General features: G+C 35.4%; 1 pseudogene; it reads right to left on the bottom strand.

The window, feature by feature from the left end:
• Positions 1–819: 819 nt before the first annotated feature.
• Positions 820–1130, bottom strand: LOC110202483 (ATP synthase F(0) complex subunit g, mitochondrial pseudogene; annotated as a pseudogene).
• Positions 1131–14609: the final 13479 nt, after the last annotated feature.

Here is a 14609-nt window from a genome sequence, read left to right as displayed (position 1 = left end):
TCTTGCCAAGGGTCACACAGCTAATAAGTATATGAGGTCAAATGTGAACTCAAGAAGATATCTTCCTGAATCCAGTTTTGACCTATCTTGTCACTTTTACCACATAGTGTCTCTAACTATAAAGATAAGCTCAAGAAAGACCTCTTTAAGCCAGTTCTAATCTTCACTATTGTTACTAGTGTTTCCAACTGTGGATGTTCAGACATGTATGTGCTCAGAATGTTTTACCACAGGTCAGGCAAAAATAGTCTATATGAACATTTGGGGTGGAGATACCTCTAATTTTGCACAGAATTGAATGCTAATTCCATATCAAATATCAGTGGTAAGAGAAATTTTGTTGAAGAGGCATGTAATGAATTGTTTGAGGTCTAATACTCCTGCAAATCATGATATTCCATTTTAGGTTTCAGGAGACCAATCTCACAGCAGGTAGAAAAATGTACCAAACCTGTGCTGGAGAAGACACTGGGAGTCAGAAGTGGAAGGGGTATTTTCCTTGTTTTATACTCCTTTGGAAAAAAAAAAGGAAGAAAAGAAATCTGATGATTCTGGAGATGGCCCTGAATGGAAGGAAATAGAATCCTTGTTCCTAGCAATTGGCCCTGAGCTGCTGAATATTACCCTGGACCAGGCTCAAGGCAAAGAATAGGGTATATCTTACAAAGAGATGAAAAAAGAATAACAACACAGAAATATGGTAGTGAGAATGATACCGAGAAAAAAAAATTATTTCTTCATTTTATTTAGAAATCTAGGCATCTATGTTCCATGAACACAGGAGGATAAATTAAGCACTCAGATACTAAGAGTTGGTCTTCAAACATCATATCCAATGATGCTACTCCTGCCTATGATCTCGCCAACATAAAACCATATGCATACTTCAGTAGTCACCAAACTATGTAGCAATCTCACTTAACTGTGAGATTTTTGAAGCTACCAGTTTGAGCTGATGAGATTATTTTTTTCAGGCTCTCTATGGCTCTGGGGATCTCAGCAGGACTTGGAGGAACCAGCTCAACCTTGGCATATTGCCAAAATGTGACCAATTAAAGCTTTGAATAAGTTGCAGCAGTGTTTAGCAGAACCAGAGCCTTCTTGATGGCATTGTGGACCACATAGGCCATGGTGGGGGCAAGCAGATGAGCACCCGGCTGGTCAAGACCAACCTCACTTTATACTGAGAAATATTAATGAGAGGAGGACAATCCAGGGAGCTCCTGGAAGATGTCCATGTTCTTCTTAATGAAGCAGGAGGTTAAGTAATTTGCTGTAAGTGGGGGTCCTTGGGTATGGTTGGGGGAACAATAAGAGAGGAAAAACATTTTAAGAATTGCTTATACCAGCTACTCTTGCTGCACTTACCTGATTTCATAAACATTTTTTTTCTTTTCTTTTCATCAAAAAGCATATTCAGTTTATTTGGGATAGGAATTGGGACTGTATACCAAGATGGTAGAACATCTTTTCCCAGGGCACATCAGATAATTCTCAGCAAGTTATACACATAGGGGACTATTTAAAACACTGAGAAGTGAAGAGGATAATAGCTAAAAATTTTTAGCATTTATAAAATGCTCTAAGATTTGCAAAATCATTCATAAGTTATTTTATTTGATTCTCACAACAACTGCATTGTTTAGGTGCTATTGTGTACATAGTCATATGTATATGTGTATATGCATATATCTTATATGTGTATATATGTATGCATGTAGTATACATATACAGATGTATACATAAATGTGTATGTTCATATGTGTATGTCTTTCTATGTGTGCATGACATACATGTATTTAAACAGATGAGAATGTTTAGTGATTTACCCAATTTCTTACAGCTAATGTCTATCACAAGCAAGTCTTGATTTTTGAACCCAGGTACACTTGGTTAAAAGGGCTACTTTTTTTCTAATGTGATATTATGCCTTTTCAGGGGGTGGAGTCAAGATGGCAGAATAAAATCAGGGACTTGCTTGAGATCTCCCCAAAACCCCTCCAAATATCTGTAAAAATGACTCTAAACAAATGCTAGAGCAGCAGAACACACAAAATGACAGAGTGAAAAAAATTTCCAGCCCAAGACAACCTGGAAGGTTGACAGGAAAAGTCTGTTGCATCAGTCTGAGAGAGGAGTGCAGTCCAGCGCAAAACACACCAGCATAGACTGGACCCCAGCAAACCCAGGACAGGCCTCAGAGGACTGAATCACTGGCAAGTGTGGTGGTTTCCAGACTTCTCAACCCAAAAACACCAAAGGCAATTTAGAAGGTCAGTAGGAAAGGTCTGTTGGACCTGTGGGAAAGAGGAGTACAGTCTGGCCCTAGCTCCTTACTTTGGTGACAAAGAAGATCAAAGCATACCAAAAGAAGACAACAAAGTCAAAACTCCTACATCCAAAGCGTTCAAGAAAAATATAAATTGGTCTCAGACCATGGAAGAGCTCAAAAAGAATTTTGAGAAGCAAGTAAGAGGAGTACAGGACAAACTGGGAAGAGAAATGAGAGTGATGCAAGAAAATCATGAAAAAAGAGTGAACAGCTTGATAAAGGAGACCCAAAAAATTACTGAAGAAAATAACACCTTAAAAACAAATAGACTAACCCAAATGGCAAAAGATATCCTAAAAGCCAATGAGGAGAAGAATGCTTAAAAAGCAGAATTGGCCAAACAGAAAAGACTCCAAAAGCTCATTAAAAAAAATACTCCTTAAAATGTAGAATAAAGCAATTGGAAGCTAACGACTTAATGACAAACCAAGATAAAATAAAACAAAACCAAAAGAATTAAAAAATTAGAAGACAATGTGAAATATATCATTGGAAAAAAAAACCAACCTACCTGGAAAATAGCTCTAGGAGAGATACTTTTAAAATTATTGGATGACCTGAAAGTCATGATAAAAAAAAAAGCCTAGACATCATCTTTTTAATGTTTTTTATTAATTTATTTTGATTTATTATCAATCACTTCCACAAGCTTTTCTTTTAATGATATAAGCTTTTGAGCGTAAAATTTTTCTCCCTCTCCCCCTCCCTCCCCTAGACAATGCACAATCTGATATAAGCTTTATATATACATTCCTATTAAACTTATTTTCACATTAGTCATGTCATAGGAAGAATTGGAACCAAAAGGAGGAACGAGAAGAAAGAGGAAACAAAACAAAACAGAAGGAAAAAAATGGCAAATAGTGTGCTTCGATCTGCATTCAAACTCCATAGTTCTTTCTTTGGATGTGGATTGCATTGTCCATCATGAAACTTTTGGAGATGCTACACATCATCTTTCAAGACATTATTAAGGAAAATTTCTATGATATTCTAGAACCAGAGGGTAAAATAAAATTGAAAGAACCCACCAATCATCTCCTGAAAGTGATCCAAAAAGGAAAATGCCTGGGAATATTATAGCCAAATTCTAGAGTTCTGAGGTCAATTAGAAAATATTACAAGCAGCCAGAAAGAAACAATTTGAATATTGTGGAAACACAGTCAGGATAACACAAGATGTAGCAGCTTCTACAATAGGGGAATTAGAGGGCTTGGAATATGATATTGCAGAGGTCAAAGGAGCTAAAATTACAACCAAGATTCACCTACCCAGTAAAACTAAGTATAATCCTTCAGGGGAAAAATTGACTTTTAATGAAATGGAGGGCATTCAAGCATTCTTGATGAAAAGACCAGAGGTGATTAGAAAATTTGAATTTTATATACAAGACTAAAGGGAAGCATGAAAAGGTAAACAGGAAAGTGAAATCATAAGGGACTTATTAAGGTTGGACGGTTTGCATTCCTACATGGAAAGATGATATTTGTAACTCATGAGACCTTTCTCAGTATTGCGGTAGTTGGAGAGAATACATGTGTGTGTGAGTGAACCTTACCCTCATCAGATTTGGCTTAAAGAGGAAATAACATTCATACTCAGCTGGGTATGGAAATCTATCTTACCCTACGGGAAAATAGGGGGAAAGGGGATAACAGAGGGGGGGATACTAGAAGGGAGGCAGATTGGATAATCAGAAGCAAACACTTTTGAGGAGTGACAGGGTCAAAGGAGAGATAGAATAAATGGGAGGCAGGATAGGATTGAAGAAGTCATGTCTCACAACATGACTATTACAGAAGTGTTTTGCATGACTGCACATCTATAACCTGTATCAAATTGTTTGCCTTCTCAATGAGGAAGGGTGGGGAGGGAGGAAGGGAAAGAATTTTGAACTCAAAGTTTTGAAAACAAAATGTTAAAAATTGGTTTTACATGTGACTGGGATATAAGACATAAAGGCAATGGGGTAGAGAAATCTATCTTACCTTACCGGCGTCCAACTTTTTCACCCCTTCATTTTTTTTTATATCATCCCAACATGATCTACTCCTATTCATACTCATGCTCATTCCTTCCATATATGTACACTGCTACTCTCTGCCCTAATAATGACAAAATTCTTAGGAATTCCAGGTATTATCTTCACAAATAAGAATATAAAGAGTTACTTATGGTTTCTCTTTCATATTTGCCTGTTTATATTTCTCTTCATTCTTGAGTTTGAATGTCAAATTTTCTAGTCAGCTCTTTTCTTTTTATCAGAAATGCTTGAAAATCCTCTATTTCATTAAACATCCATATGTTCCTCTGCAGAATAATACTCCATTTTGCAGGGTAGATTATTCTTGGTTCTTATCCTATCTCTTCTGCCTTCCAGAATATCATATTCCATTTATCACTTCAAGATGTAATTTGCTAAATACTGTGCAATCCTAACTGTGGTTCCATAATATTTGAATCATTTCTTCCTGGTTGCTTGCATTATTTTCCCCTTCACCTGGGAGCTCTGGAATTTTGTTTTAATATGCCTGGGAATTTTTGTTTTTGGATTTTTTGTTGAGTTAATTTATTTTGGCATTTGGTTCTAAGATATTGGGGGAATTTTCTTTTATAACTTCTAGAAATATGATGTCTAGCCACTTTTTGGTCATGTCTTTTAGGGCATCCACTAATTCATAAATTATCTCTCCTAGAAGCAGAGCCAAGATGGTTGAATGAAAGCAGGGAGCCTGAGCTCTCCCCCAAATCTCATCAAATGCCTGTAAAAATGACCCTGAACAAATTCTAGAGTGTCAAATGCCAGAAAGAGAGTGAGGCAGATTTCCAGCCCAAGACAACTTGGAAGGTCGACAAGGAAAGGTCTGTTGCACCAGACTGGTGCAGCACAGATCCACCCTAAGCAAAGCTTATGCAGGCTAAGACAGACTGAATCACCAGCAGCAGTGGTGGGTTCCAATCTTCTTAGGCCACAGATACTACAGACAACTTAGAAGGTCAGCAGGAGGGGTTTGTCTGAACTGGATGAGAAGGAAGCACAGTCTAGCACAGGGATAAACAGGACATGACAATCCAATCCTTACACCAGCAAAACAGGAACAGGCCTTGGGAGTGACTGAATCAGTAGTAGTAGTGATGGCAGCAGTGACAGCACTACTACTGGAGCTATTAGCCCACAAGACTGAATGTTTGAAAATCACCTGTTTATGCTCCTGGGAGCCAAGATGGTAGAGTAAGCAGTAAGTCATTCTAACCCTCCCTTATTGACCTTGAAAAACCCAGAGAATGTTGCCCCAAGAAAATCCTGAAATAGTACAGTCCGCAGAAAGACTAGATAGAGCAATCTTTTAGCTTATGAGCCTGGGGGATTAGTGGGAAAAGTGCCTTATGTTTTGGCTGAAAGGAACCAGTACAGGAAGGGGGGCATCCCAGGAAGCCAGTGGGAAGCACCACCTCAGCAAACCAGTAACCAGCCCCTAGCCACCAGCACAAGAAGTCTGACAGAGTGCCCCCTGTGCTCCAGAAGCAGAGATCAACTTAAAGCCAGAGAAAAAGGCAAACAACATGACCAAGAAGCAATGCAGAAAAAACAATGACCAAAGAAAAGTATCTTGGTGACAGGGAAGATTAAAACACAAATTCAGAATACATAACATTGTCAATATACCCACATCTGAAGCTTCAGAGGGGAATATAAACTGGTCTCAAGCCCAAAAAGTCCTCTTGGAAGAGCTAAAGGAGGATTTTAAAAGTCAAAGAAGGGAGGTAGAAGAAAAATTGAATAATTCATTTAAAAATACAGTTAAGTTGACAAATTGGAAAAAAAGTATACTGAAGAGAATAATTCCATAAAAAGTAAAATGGGCCAAATGGAAAATGAGGTAGAAAAGCCAACTGAATAAAACAACTAATTAAAAATTAAGATTGGGAAATTGGAAGACATTAAGAATCAGTCAAACAAAATAAAAAGAATGAATAAATAGAAGAAAGTGTAAAATTACTCATTCAAAAAACAACTGATCTGGACAATAGATACCGGAGATATAATTTAGTAATTATTGATCTACCTGAACCCTATGATGAAAAAAAGAGCCTGGACACCATATTTCAGGAGATTATCAAACAAAACTTCCCTGAGGCCCTAGAACCAGGGGTAAAATAGTCATCAAAAGAATTCACCTATCACCTCCTGAAAGAGATCCCAAATTGAAAATGCCAAGGAATATTGAGTGTAATGAAATACTATTGTGCTATATATGAAATGATGAGCAAGTGGACTTCAGAAAAACCTGGATAGACTGTTATCGATTTATGCCGAGTGAAGTGAGCAGAACTAGGAGAACATGGTACATAGTAATAGCTAAGCTGTGTGATGACTAATTTTGATACACTTGGCTCTTTACAGTAATGCAAGGATCTAAGACAGCTCCAAAAGTCTCATGATGAAAAATACTATCTACTTCCAGAGAAAGAACTATGTAATTTGAATGTAGATCAAAGCATACTATTTGCTCTTTTTTTTCCTTCTGCCTTGTTTTGTTTCTTCTTTCTTATGTGTCCTTCTATTGTTTCTAATTCTTTAAAACATGACTAATGCAAAAATATGTTTAATAGGAATGTATATGTAGAGCCTATATCAGATTGCATGCTGTCTTGGAGAGGGAGATGTTGTGGGAAGGGTAGAAAATGTAAAACTCAAAAGCTGATGGAAATGAATGTTGAAAACTAAAAACAATTAATTTAAAAAATAAATATATATATACATATATATATGTATATATATTTGTGTGTATATATATATGTGTGTATATATATATGTGTATATATATATGTGTGTGTGTGTGTGTATACATATATATATATATATATATATATATATATATGTTGTATATATATATATGTGTGTGTGTGTGTGTGTATACATATATATATATATATGTATATATATATATATATATATATATATATATATATATATATATATATATATATATCTCCTTGATATGTTCTCCAGGTCAATTTTTTTCCAATGAGATATTTCACATTTTTTTTCCCTTTTTTTTTTATTCTTATGACTCTTTCTTGTTGTTTTGTGGAGTCACAAACTTCTACTTATCCAGTTCTATTTTTTAAGGAAATATTTTATTTGGTGGGCTTCTGTATTTTTTTCCATTTGGACAATTCTGGGTTTTAAAGGGTTCTTTTCCTCAGAGATGTTTTGTGTTTGTTTTACCATTAGACCAATCATTTTTATGATGCTTTTTCTGTATTTTTGTGCTTCTTTTCCTATGATATTAATTCTCTTTTCATAATTTTCTTGCATCACTCATTTATCTTCTCAATTTTTCCTCTTCCATGCATCTCTTTCTTTAACTCTTCCATTTGCTGTTGTTGGACTTATTTCCAATTTCCATTTTTTTTTCTTTGAGGCTTTGCTCGTAAGTATTTTCTGTTTGTTGTCTTCATCTGAATTTGTGTCTTGGTTTTCCCTGCCACCATAGTAACTTTTTTTATGGTGAAGTTATTTTGTTTTGCTCATTTCCCAGCCTATTCATTGACATCAAACTTTATGCTACTGTTTGGCTCTGCTCCTAGGATGGGGTGGGTAGTTACTATCCTAAGCTTCAGTTTTTTCATGCTGTTGTTTTTATAGCTAGTTTTGTGGCTTTTACACTTTTTGATGCTTCCAAGGTGATATGATGAGGGGATCACTGATTTCCTAGTCTGTGCTCTGGTCTTTACTCAGGAAAGGCCCCCTCCTCCTTTGTAGCTTCAGGTGCTAGTGCTTCTCTTGGTCCTATAAGTGTGATCAGGTCCCTTGCTCTTTTGCATTCACATGTACTTTCTGCTTTGGAACTGGGACCAGTGCCTCTTCCCCCTAGTGACCAAACACAAATTCTTCTCTCTACCTACTACACAGAACTGTATATGGGAATATGGAACTGCCCATCAGCATCATGCTCTACCCAGGACTAACAAAGTTTCCCTTGAAATGTTTTTTTTTTTTTTTTGGCAATTGGGGTTAAGTAACTTGCCCAGGGTCACACAGTTAGGAAGTGTCAAGTGTTTGATCTGAGGCCAGATTTGAACTCAGGTCCTCCTGACTTCGGGGCCAGTGATCTATCTACTGCACCACCTAGCTTCCCCTTCCCTTGAAATCTTTTTTTCTGACCAACTGTTTAAGCTTTTTACAATTTCTTAACTGATAGCTCCCAAAGTTGCTGTTGCTGCTGTTGTCATAGCCACCTCTAAGGTACTGGTGCTGCCACTCTATGAACTCTGTGTTAAGACTTAACCTGGTGACATAGACCTCTAGTGCCTACATCCTAAGTTGTCTTAGGCTGGAAAATTTCTCACCCTCAACTTTCATTTATTCCAAAATAAAATTTGAAGCTTTATTTTAAAGTTGTTTGGAGGGGGACGTTGAGAGAATTCCTTTATGTTGCTGCCTGTACTCTGCCATTTTGACTCTACTCCCAAGGTCCCTTTTAACTTTAAATTTATGATACTATGAAGTGATTTTTTTTATTGTAAGAACTTAAAGGATATAAAATTATATTGTTTTCCTTCTAATTATATTGTTTCTCTCTTAAATTAATTTTTTATTTGATTATAGAAAGTAACCCTATGAGAAAGATGATCATTTTCATCCAATATTTTGAAAGAAATCAAAACCACCAAATGGTTTTCACTAAAAACAATTTCTTGTTTGAGAACAAATGATGATTCAGTGTGTTGTTCTTTCCTCACTCTGCATTTATCCAAATGTATCAACTGATGTAGAATGTTAATTAATTAATTCCATCAATCATTGGAATGTAAAGAGCTCTGGTACTTTTATATATCTGAAGGTAATGATTTCATACAGATGTGTAAATGTTCCATCTTCCTTACATAGACATCTATTTCCCTCCACATCTGTAAATCACTTTCTCCTCATAGCCAACTCTTAATATCCCATATTATTGGGTATTAAATTCCTTTAGATTCCTTAAAAAATATAACTAATGTAACACAGTTCAGGGATCACTTGATCACAAGCATACTAGTTAAAGGCATAAAATATAGAGGCTTAAAATTGTAAAAGGTGTTACAATGGAAAGGAGACACCAAAGTCCAGATCAAAGAGGGATTTCCTTGATATATTCAAGTCCCTCACATTCTTCTTTTTTTGAAATGACATTTTATTTATTTCATTAATCTTTAGAAAATTGTAGAGTCTTCTGGAAAAGATGTGTAAGCTCTCAAACAAATGTAGCCTGGTTAACCACTCAGAAAAGATCAAGTGAATTAAGAAATTCAATTGTCCAGATGACAATATGCATTTGGATGCACATCCTCGATAGTTTGCCATCAGTGTGCAAAATGGAACATACAGTACAGATGGACAAGTAGTTATGCCCAGAGTTAAACAGGAGGAGGAAAACTGGCCAGATTGCTTTTTAAGATATTTCAAAATTCCTTGAATAATTCCAAGTTTTTCTTGAAAACAAGGGCCTTATTTTATACCAACATTCCAATAGTGTTGCTTTGTTGCAGAAAGGCATGGGATATACAGTCTCTAAAGAATTAATTTGTAACACAGAGAGCAGTGGAGAGGCATATGAGGGGTGTGAGGAAGTTGTAAAACATAACAAATGAAGAACTCCAAAGGAGGGCAAGAGTAATAAAAATGTCATGAATTAGTTGTGTTCCAGGGAGAAAAGATTGTTTACACATGTGGCAAAGGAAAGGAATGACAAATGACAGAGTAGTCCACTAATAATTCTCATTGTGTCGGGAGAAATTGAGAAAAATTTCCAGCAAACCAATTAATTCTGGTTAAAATCTTATGGAAAGACATGGATAAGAGAAGGTGGGCAGGCATGGATAGGTTTTGCTCTGTATGTTTTAAGTGATCTTCCAAATCAATAAGAATGCAGACACATTTTGAGATGTAAGCAACATATTTTATGCAGTTCTATATTCACTTTTGAGATGAAAAGCGAAACTAATCCCTTTGTGATTTCAAATTAATTAAACAAAGTTAGTTCTAGAGAATAGTATTTAATGGAAATTTAACAATTTCAGTTATACTTGTTAGCACAATTTAATTACCAATTACATTTGAATGTCAATGAAAAAAAGAAAGGCAATATGTGCAGTATTAGTTAAGTGTTGTACTAGTAGTCAGGTTGACCTGGGTTCAAATCCCACCTCACCCATGATTCATTAGTTGTGTGATCACAAACAATTCCATTGGTTTGTTTTTCTAGTTCATTCTGACTGGTGAAAGCTGATTGCTAAATTTTTAGTCTGAACATTTACATTTCAAAAATCAGAAAAAAACATTACAGGTCAAGGCTTTTGTTTTGTAGACTCTCTAGATTTAAGTAAATGTGTGTAAAAATAATTTGGTACAATCTTAAAACAAAATGCAAATGTGAGTTATTATCACAGCAACACAAATGGATTGTTTATTAAAATTAATAAAATTATACCGATCACAAGTCTGAGTATATTATTTTCCATAGTGTGTATATCTAAAAGTTTTCATCCATAAGTCTAATTCATACACTAAGCTTTGAGCTGCCTGCAAGTATTTTTTATTTTGTTTTTAATATATATTTATTTATTTTAACACATTTATATTTAATATCAAGTTCCAAATTCTCTCCCACCCTCTAGCACATCCCCCACCAATTGAAAAAGCAAATAATATGATACCAACTATACATGTAAAGTCACACAAAATATTTTCATATTAGCCATGTTGCAAAAAAGAAAAGCAAGAAAGATAAACTGCGAGAAAAGAGAATGCTTCAATACTCACTCAAATTTCATCAGTTCTCTTTCTGGACATGAAGAACTTGAGTCTTTTGGGATGGCTTTAAATCATTATATTAGAGTAGCTAAGTTTTCACAGTTAATCATCTTTAAAATATTATTGTTTCTGTGTGTGGTGTTTCCTTGGTTTTGTTCACTTCGCTTTGCATCAATTAAGATAAGTCTCCTGCAGTTTTTCTGAAGCCATCCTGCTTAACATCTGTCTCTGCCTCTCTCTCTGTCTCTCTCTCTCTGTATGTATATATGTATGTATAGATGCACACACACATATATACACATACATATATGTATATGTGTAAACATATGTATACATAGATATGCACATATACATATTTCTTTATTAAATGTAAAAAAATTTAAATAATATTTTTTAAAAATTTGAGTTCCAAATTCTCTCCCATCTTCTCAAACTTCCCACATCATTTAGAGGGCAAGCAATTTGATATCGATCATACATGTGAAATCATACAAACCATATTTCCATATTAGCCATTTTTCAAAAGAAAACACATACAAAAATAAAACAAGAAAAATAGAGAAAGTTCAAAAAACAAGTATTTCAATTTGCATTCAGTGTTCATCAATTCTCTTTCTGGAGATAGGTAGCATTTTTCATTATGGGTCCTTTAGAATTGTCTTGGATTATTGTCTTAATCAAAGTAGCTGAGTCTTTTCACACCTGGTTATCCATATAACATTGCAGTTACTGTGCACAATATTCTCTTGGTTCTGCTCACTTTACTTCACATGAGTTCATAGAAGATTTCCAAGGTTTTTCTGAAATCATCCTGCTTATCATTTCTTAAAATACAATACTATTCTATTACAATCATATAGTACAACTTGTTCAGCCTAATTAATGAACATCCCCTCAATTTACAAATCTTTGCCATCACAAAAAGAGCTGCTATAAATATTTTGTACTAATAGGTCCTTTTATCTTTTCTTTGATCTCTTTGATACCAACTCAGTAGTGACAATGGTGAATCAAAGGTATCCATGGTTTTATAGCTCTTTGGGTATAGCTCCAAATTCTTCCCCAGAATGATTGGACAAGTATACAACTCCACCAACAGTGCATTAGTTGGGAACAGCATCAAGAAAGTAGTCTCAATGGAACTCTCCCAATATTCCCCTCGAAATAAATTTAAAATAATGCCTCACATCAAATTCTGGAGGGGCAGAGCCAAGAAAAAGTCAGAATGAAAAATTCTTTCAAGAGAAATCTCTGAGATGGGGGAAGAGGCCAGCCTGGAGATCATGTGAATGAAACACCAGTGATGGGACTAGGATATTGTGACAGAAGCAGCAGCAGCTGTAGGGTCCCTTAGGTCAGAAATAGTAAGAGGATCTGACCATCATCAGAACAGAATGTAGAGTATACATTTGCTAACACTGAACAGAACACCAGAGATTGTCTGGCAGTTTAATTGCCTATACCCACTTCTGGGTCATAGCTGAAAGGCAGAGAGCATCATTTTTGGCAAAGAGGGAGTGGAAACCCTGAGGGGCAATATCTCTTCTGGCATTAAGAATTGAGAGACCCTGAGGAGTACTATCATTTTCAGTCCTAGGGATCAAGGCCTTCCTGGGTAGTAACCAGACTGTAAAGCAAGGGAATAATGACCGCACTTTTCCCCAACAATAATCATACTACCTGAGGAGCACCAAAAGCTTCCAAGCCCTCCAAATTATCTCTGAAAATAGCAGTATGAAAAAACGTGAAGCTTGAAACACAGTCCATATCTGCCCCGTCCACAACAGAAACAGAGCACAACATTAAGATATAGTTCCAAATCAAGAAATATATATATATATATATTAATGGATATAAACAACGCAAAAAAAAAAAGAAACTGACCATCAAAAGCTATTATGATGACAGGGAAGATCAAGACACAAACTCAGAAGACAGTGAATTCAAAACAGCTATAAGCAAATCCTCAAAAAGAAATGTAAATTGGAAACAAATCAAACAAGAATGCCTGCAGGTCTAAAATTATTTTCAAAACCAAATAAAAGTAGTAGAGGAAAAATTGGGTAAAGAAATAAAAGGAAAGGGAAAAAATATGAGAAGACAAATAACGGAAGAAAATAACATTTCAAAAAGACACAATTGGCCAGATGAAAAAAAGTGATTAAAAAATTCACTGATAATAATAACTCTTTAAAAAAGCTGAATTGGCCATATGGGGAAAAAAAGCCATAAAAGCTCATTGAAGAAAATGATTGCTTAAAATTAGAATTGATCAAGTGGAAGCTGATGACTTCATGAGACACAAAGAAACAATAAAACAAAATCAAAAGAATTGAAAGAAAGAAGAAAATATGAAATATCTAATTAGAAAAAAATTAAGGTAGAAAATAAAGAGATTTAATTTAAGAATCACTGGACTCCTGAAAGTCATGGACAAAAACAGAGCCTAGATATCATCTTTCAAGAAATTACCAAGGAAAACTGCCCTAATATTCTAGAACCAGAGGGTAAATTGAAATTGAAATAACCCACCAATCACTTCCTAAAAGAAATCTGAAAAATTAGAACTCCCAGGAATCACACTGCAAGCAAGGAGAAAGAAACCACTCAAATATTGTCGAGCCACAATCAGGATAGTAAAAGATTTACCAGTTTCTACATTAAAGGATCAGAGCACTAGGGAAATGATATTCCAAAAGGCAAAGGGACTAGGAATACAAACAATAATCACCTGCCCAGTGAAACTGAGTATAATCCTTCAGGGGGGAAATGGATACTCAATGAAAGAAAGGGCTTTCAAGTAATCCTGTCGAAGAGACCAGAGCTGAATATATAACTTTCAAATATAAGTCTCAAGAGAAGCACAAAAAGGTAAACAAGAAAGAGAAATCATAAGAGATTCAATAAAGTTTAATTGCTTACCTTCCTAGATGGGAGGATGATGCATGTAACTCCTAAAAACTTTCTCGTTTTTTGGGCATTTAGAAGGAGAAAAAACATGGTTGTGAGTTGAATAGGATGAGATAATATCTAAAAAAAAATTAAGTGGTGAGGAAGAGGAATGCACTGGGATAAAGAAAAGGGAGAGGTAGAATAGGTTAAATGATTTTAAATAAAAGAGGCAAGCAACCACTTTTACAGTGAAGGAGAAAATGCTGAGGTGAAGGGGGGGCAATTAAACATTACTCTCATCAGTACTAGCTCAAAAAGGGACTAACACACGCTTAGTTGGGTATTGGCATCTTTATTACAATACAGAAAAGTAAGATACAAGCAGGATGGTTTCAGAAAAAATATGGAAAGTCTAAATGAACAAATGCAAAGTAAAGTGATCAGAACCAGGAGCTTATTGTGCACAGTGACTGAAACATTTTATGGGTAATCAAGTATGAAAGACTTCACTACTCTCAACAAGGCAATGATCCAAAACAATTTTGGGAGGTGGAGCCAAGATGACAGAGTGAAAGCAGTGA

This window comes from Phascolarctos cinereus, unplaced genomic scaffold (genome assembly GCF_003287225.1).
Source record: "Phascolarctos cinereus isolate Bilbo 61053 unplaced genomic scaffold, phaCin_HiC Scaffold_726;HRSCAF=1367, whole genome shotgun sequence".
Taxonomy (NCBI): domain Eukaryota; kingdom Metazoa; phylum Chordata; class Mammalia; order Diprotodontia; family Phascolarctidae; genus Phascolarctos; species Phascolarctos cinereus.
This window is presented reverse-complemented; position numbering and strand designations above follow the sequence as displayed.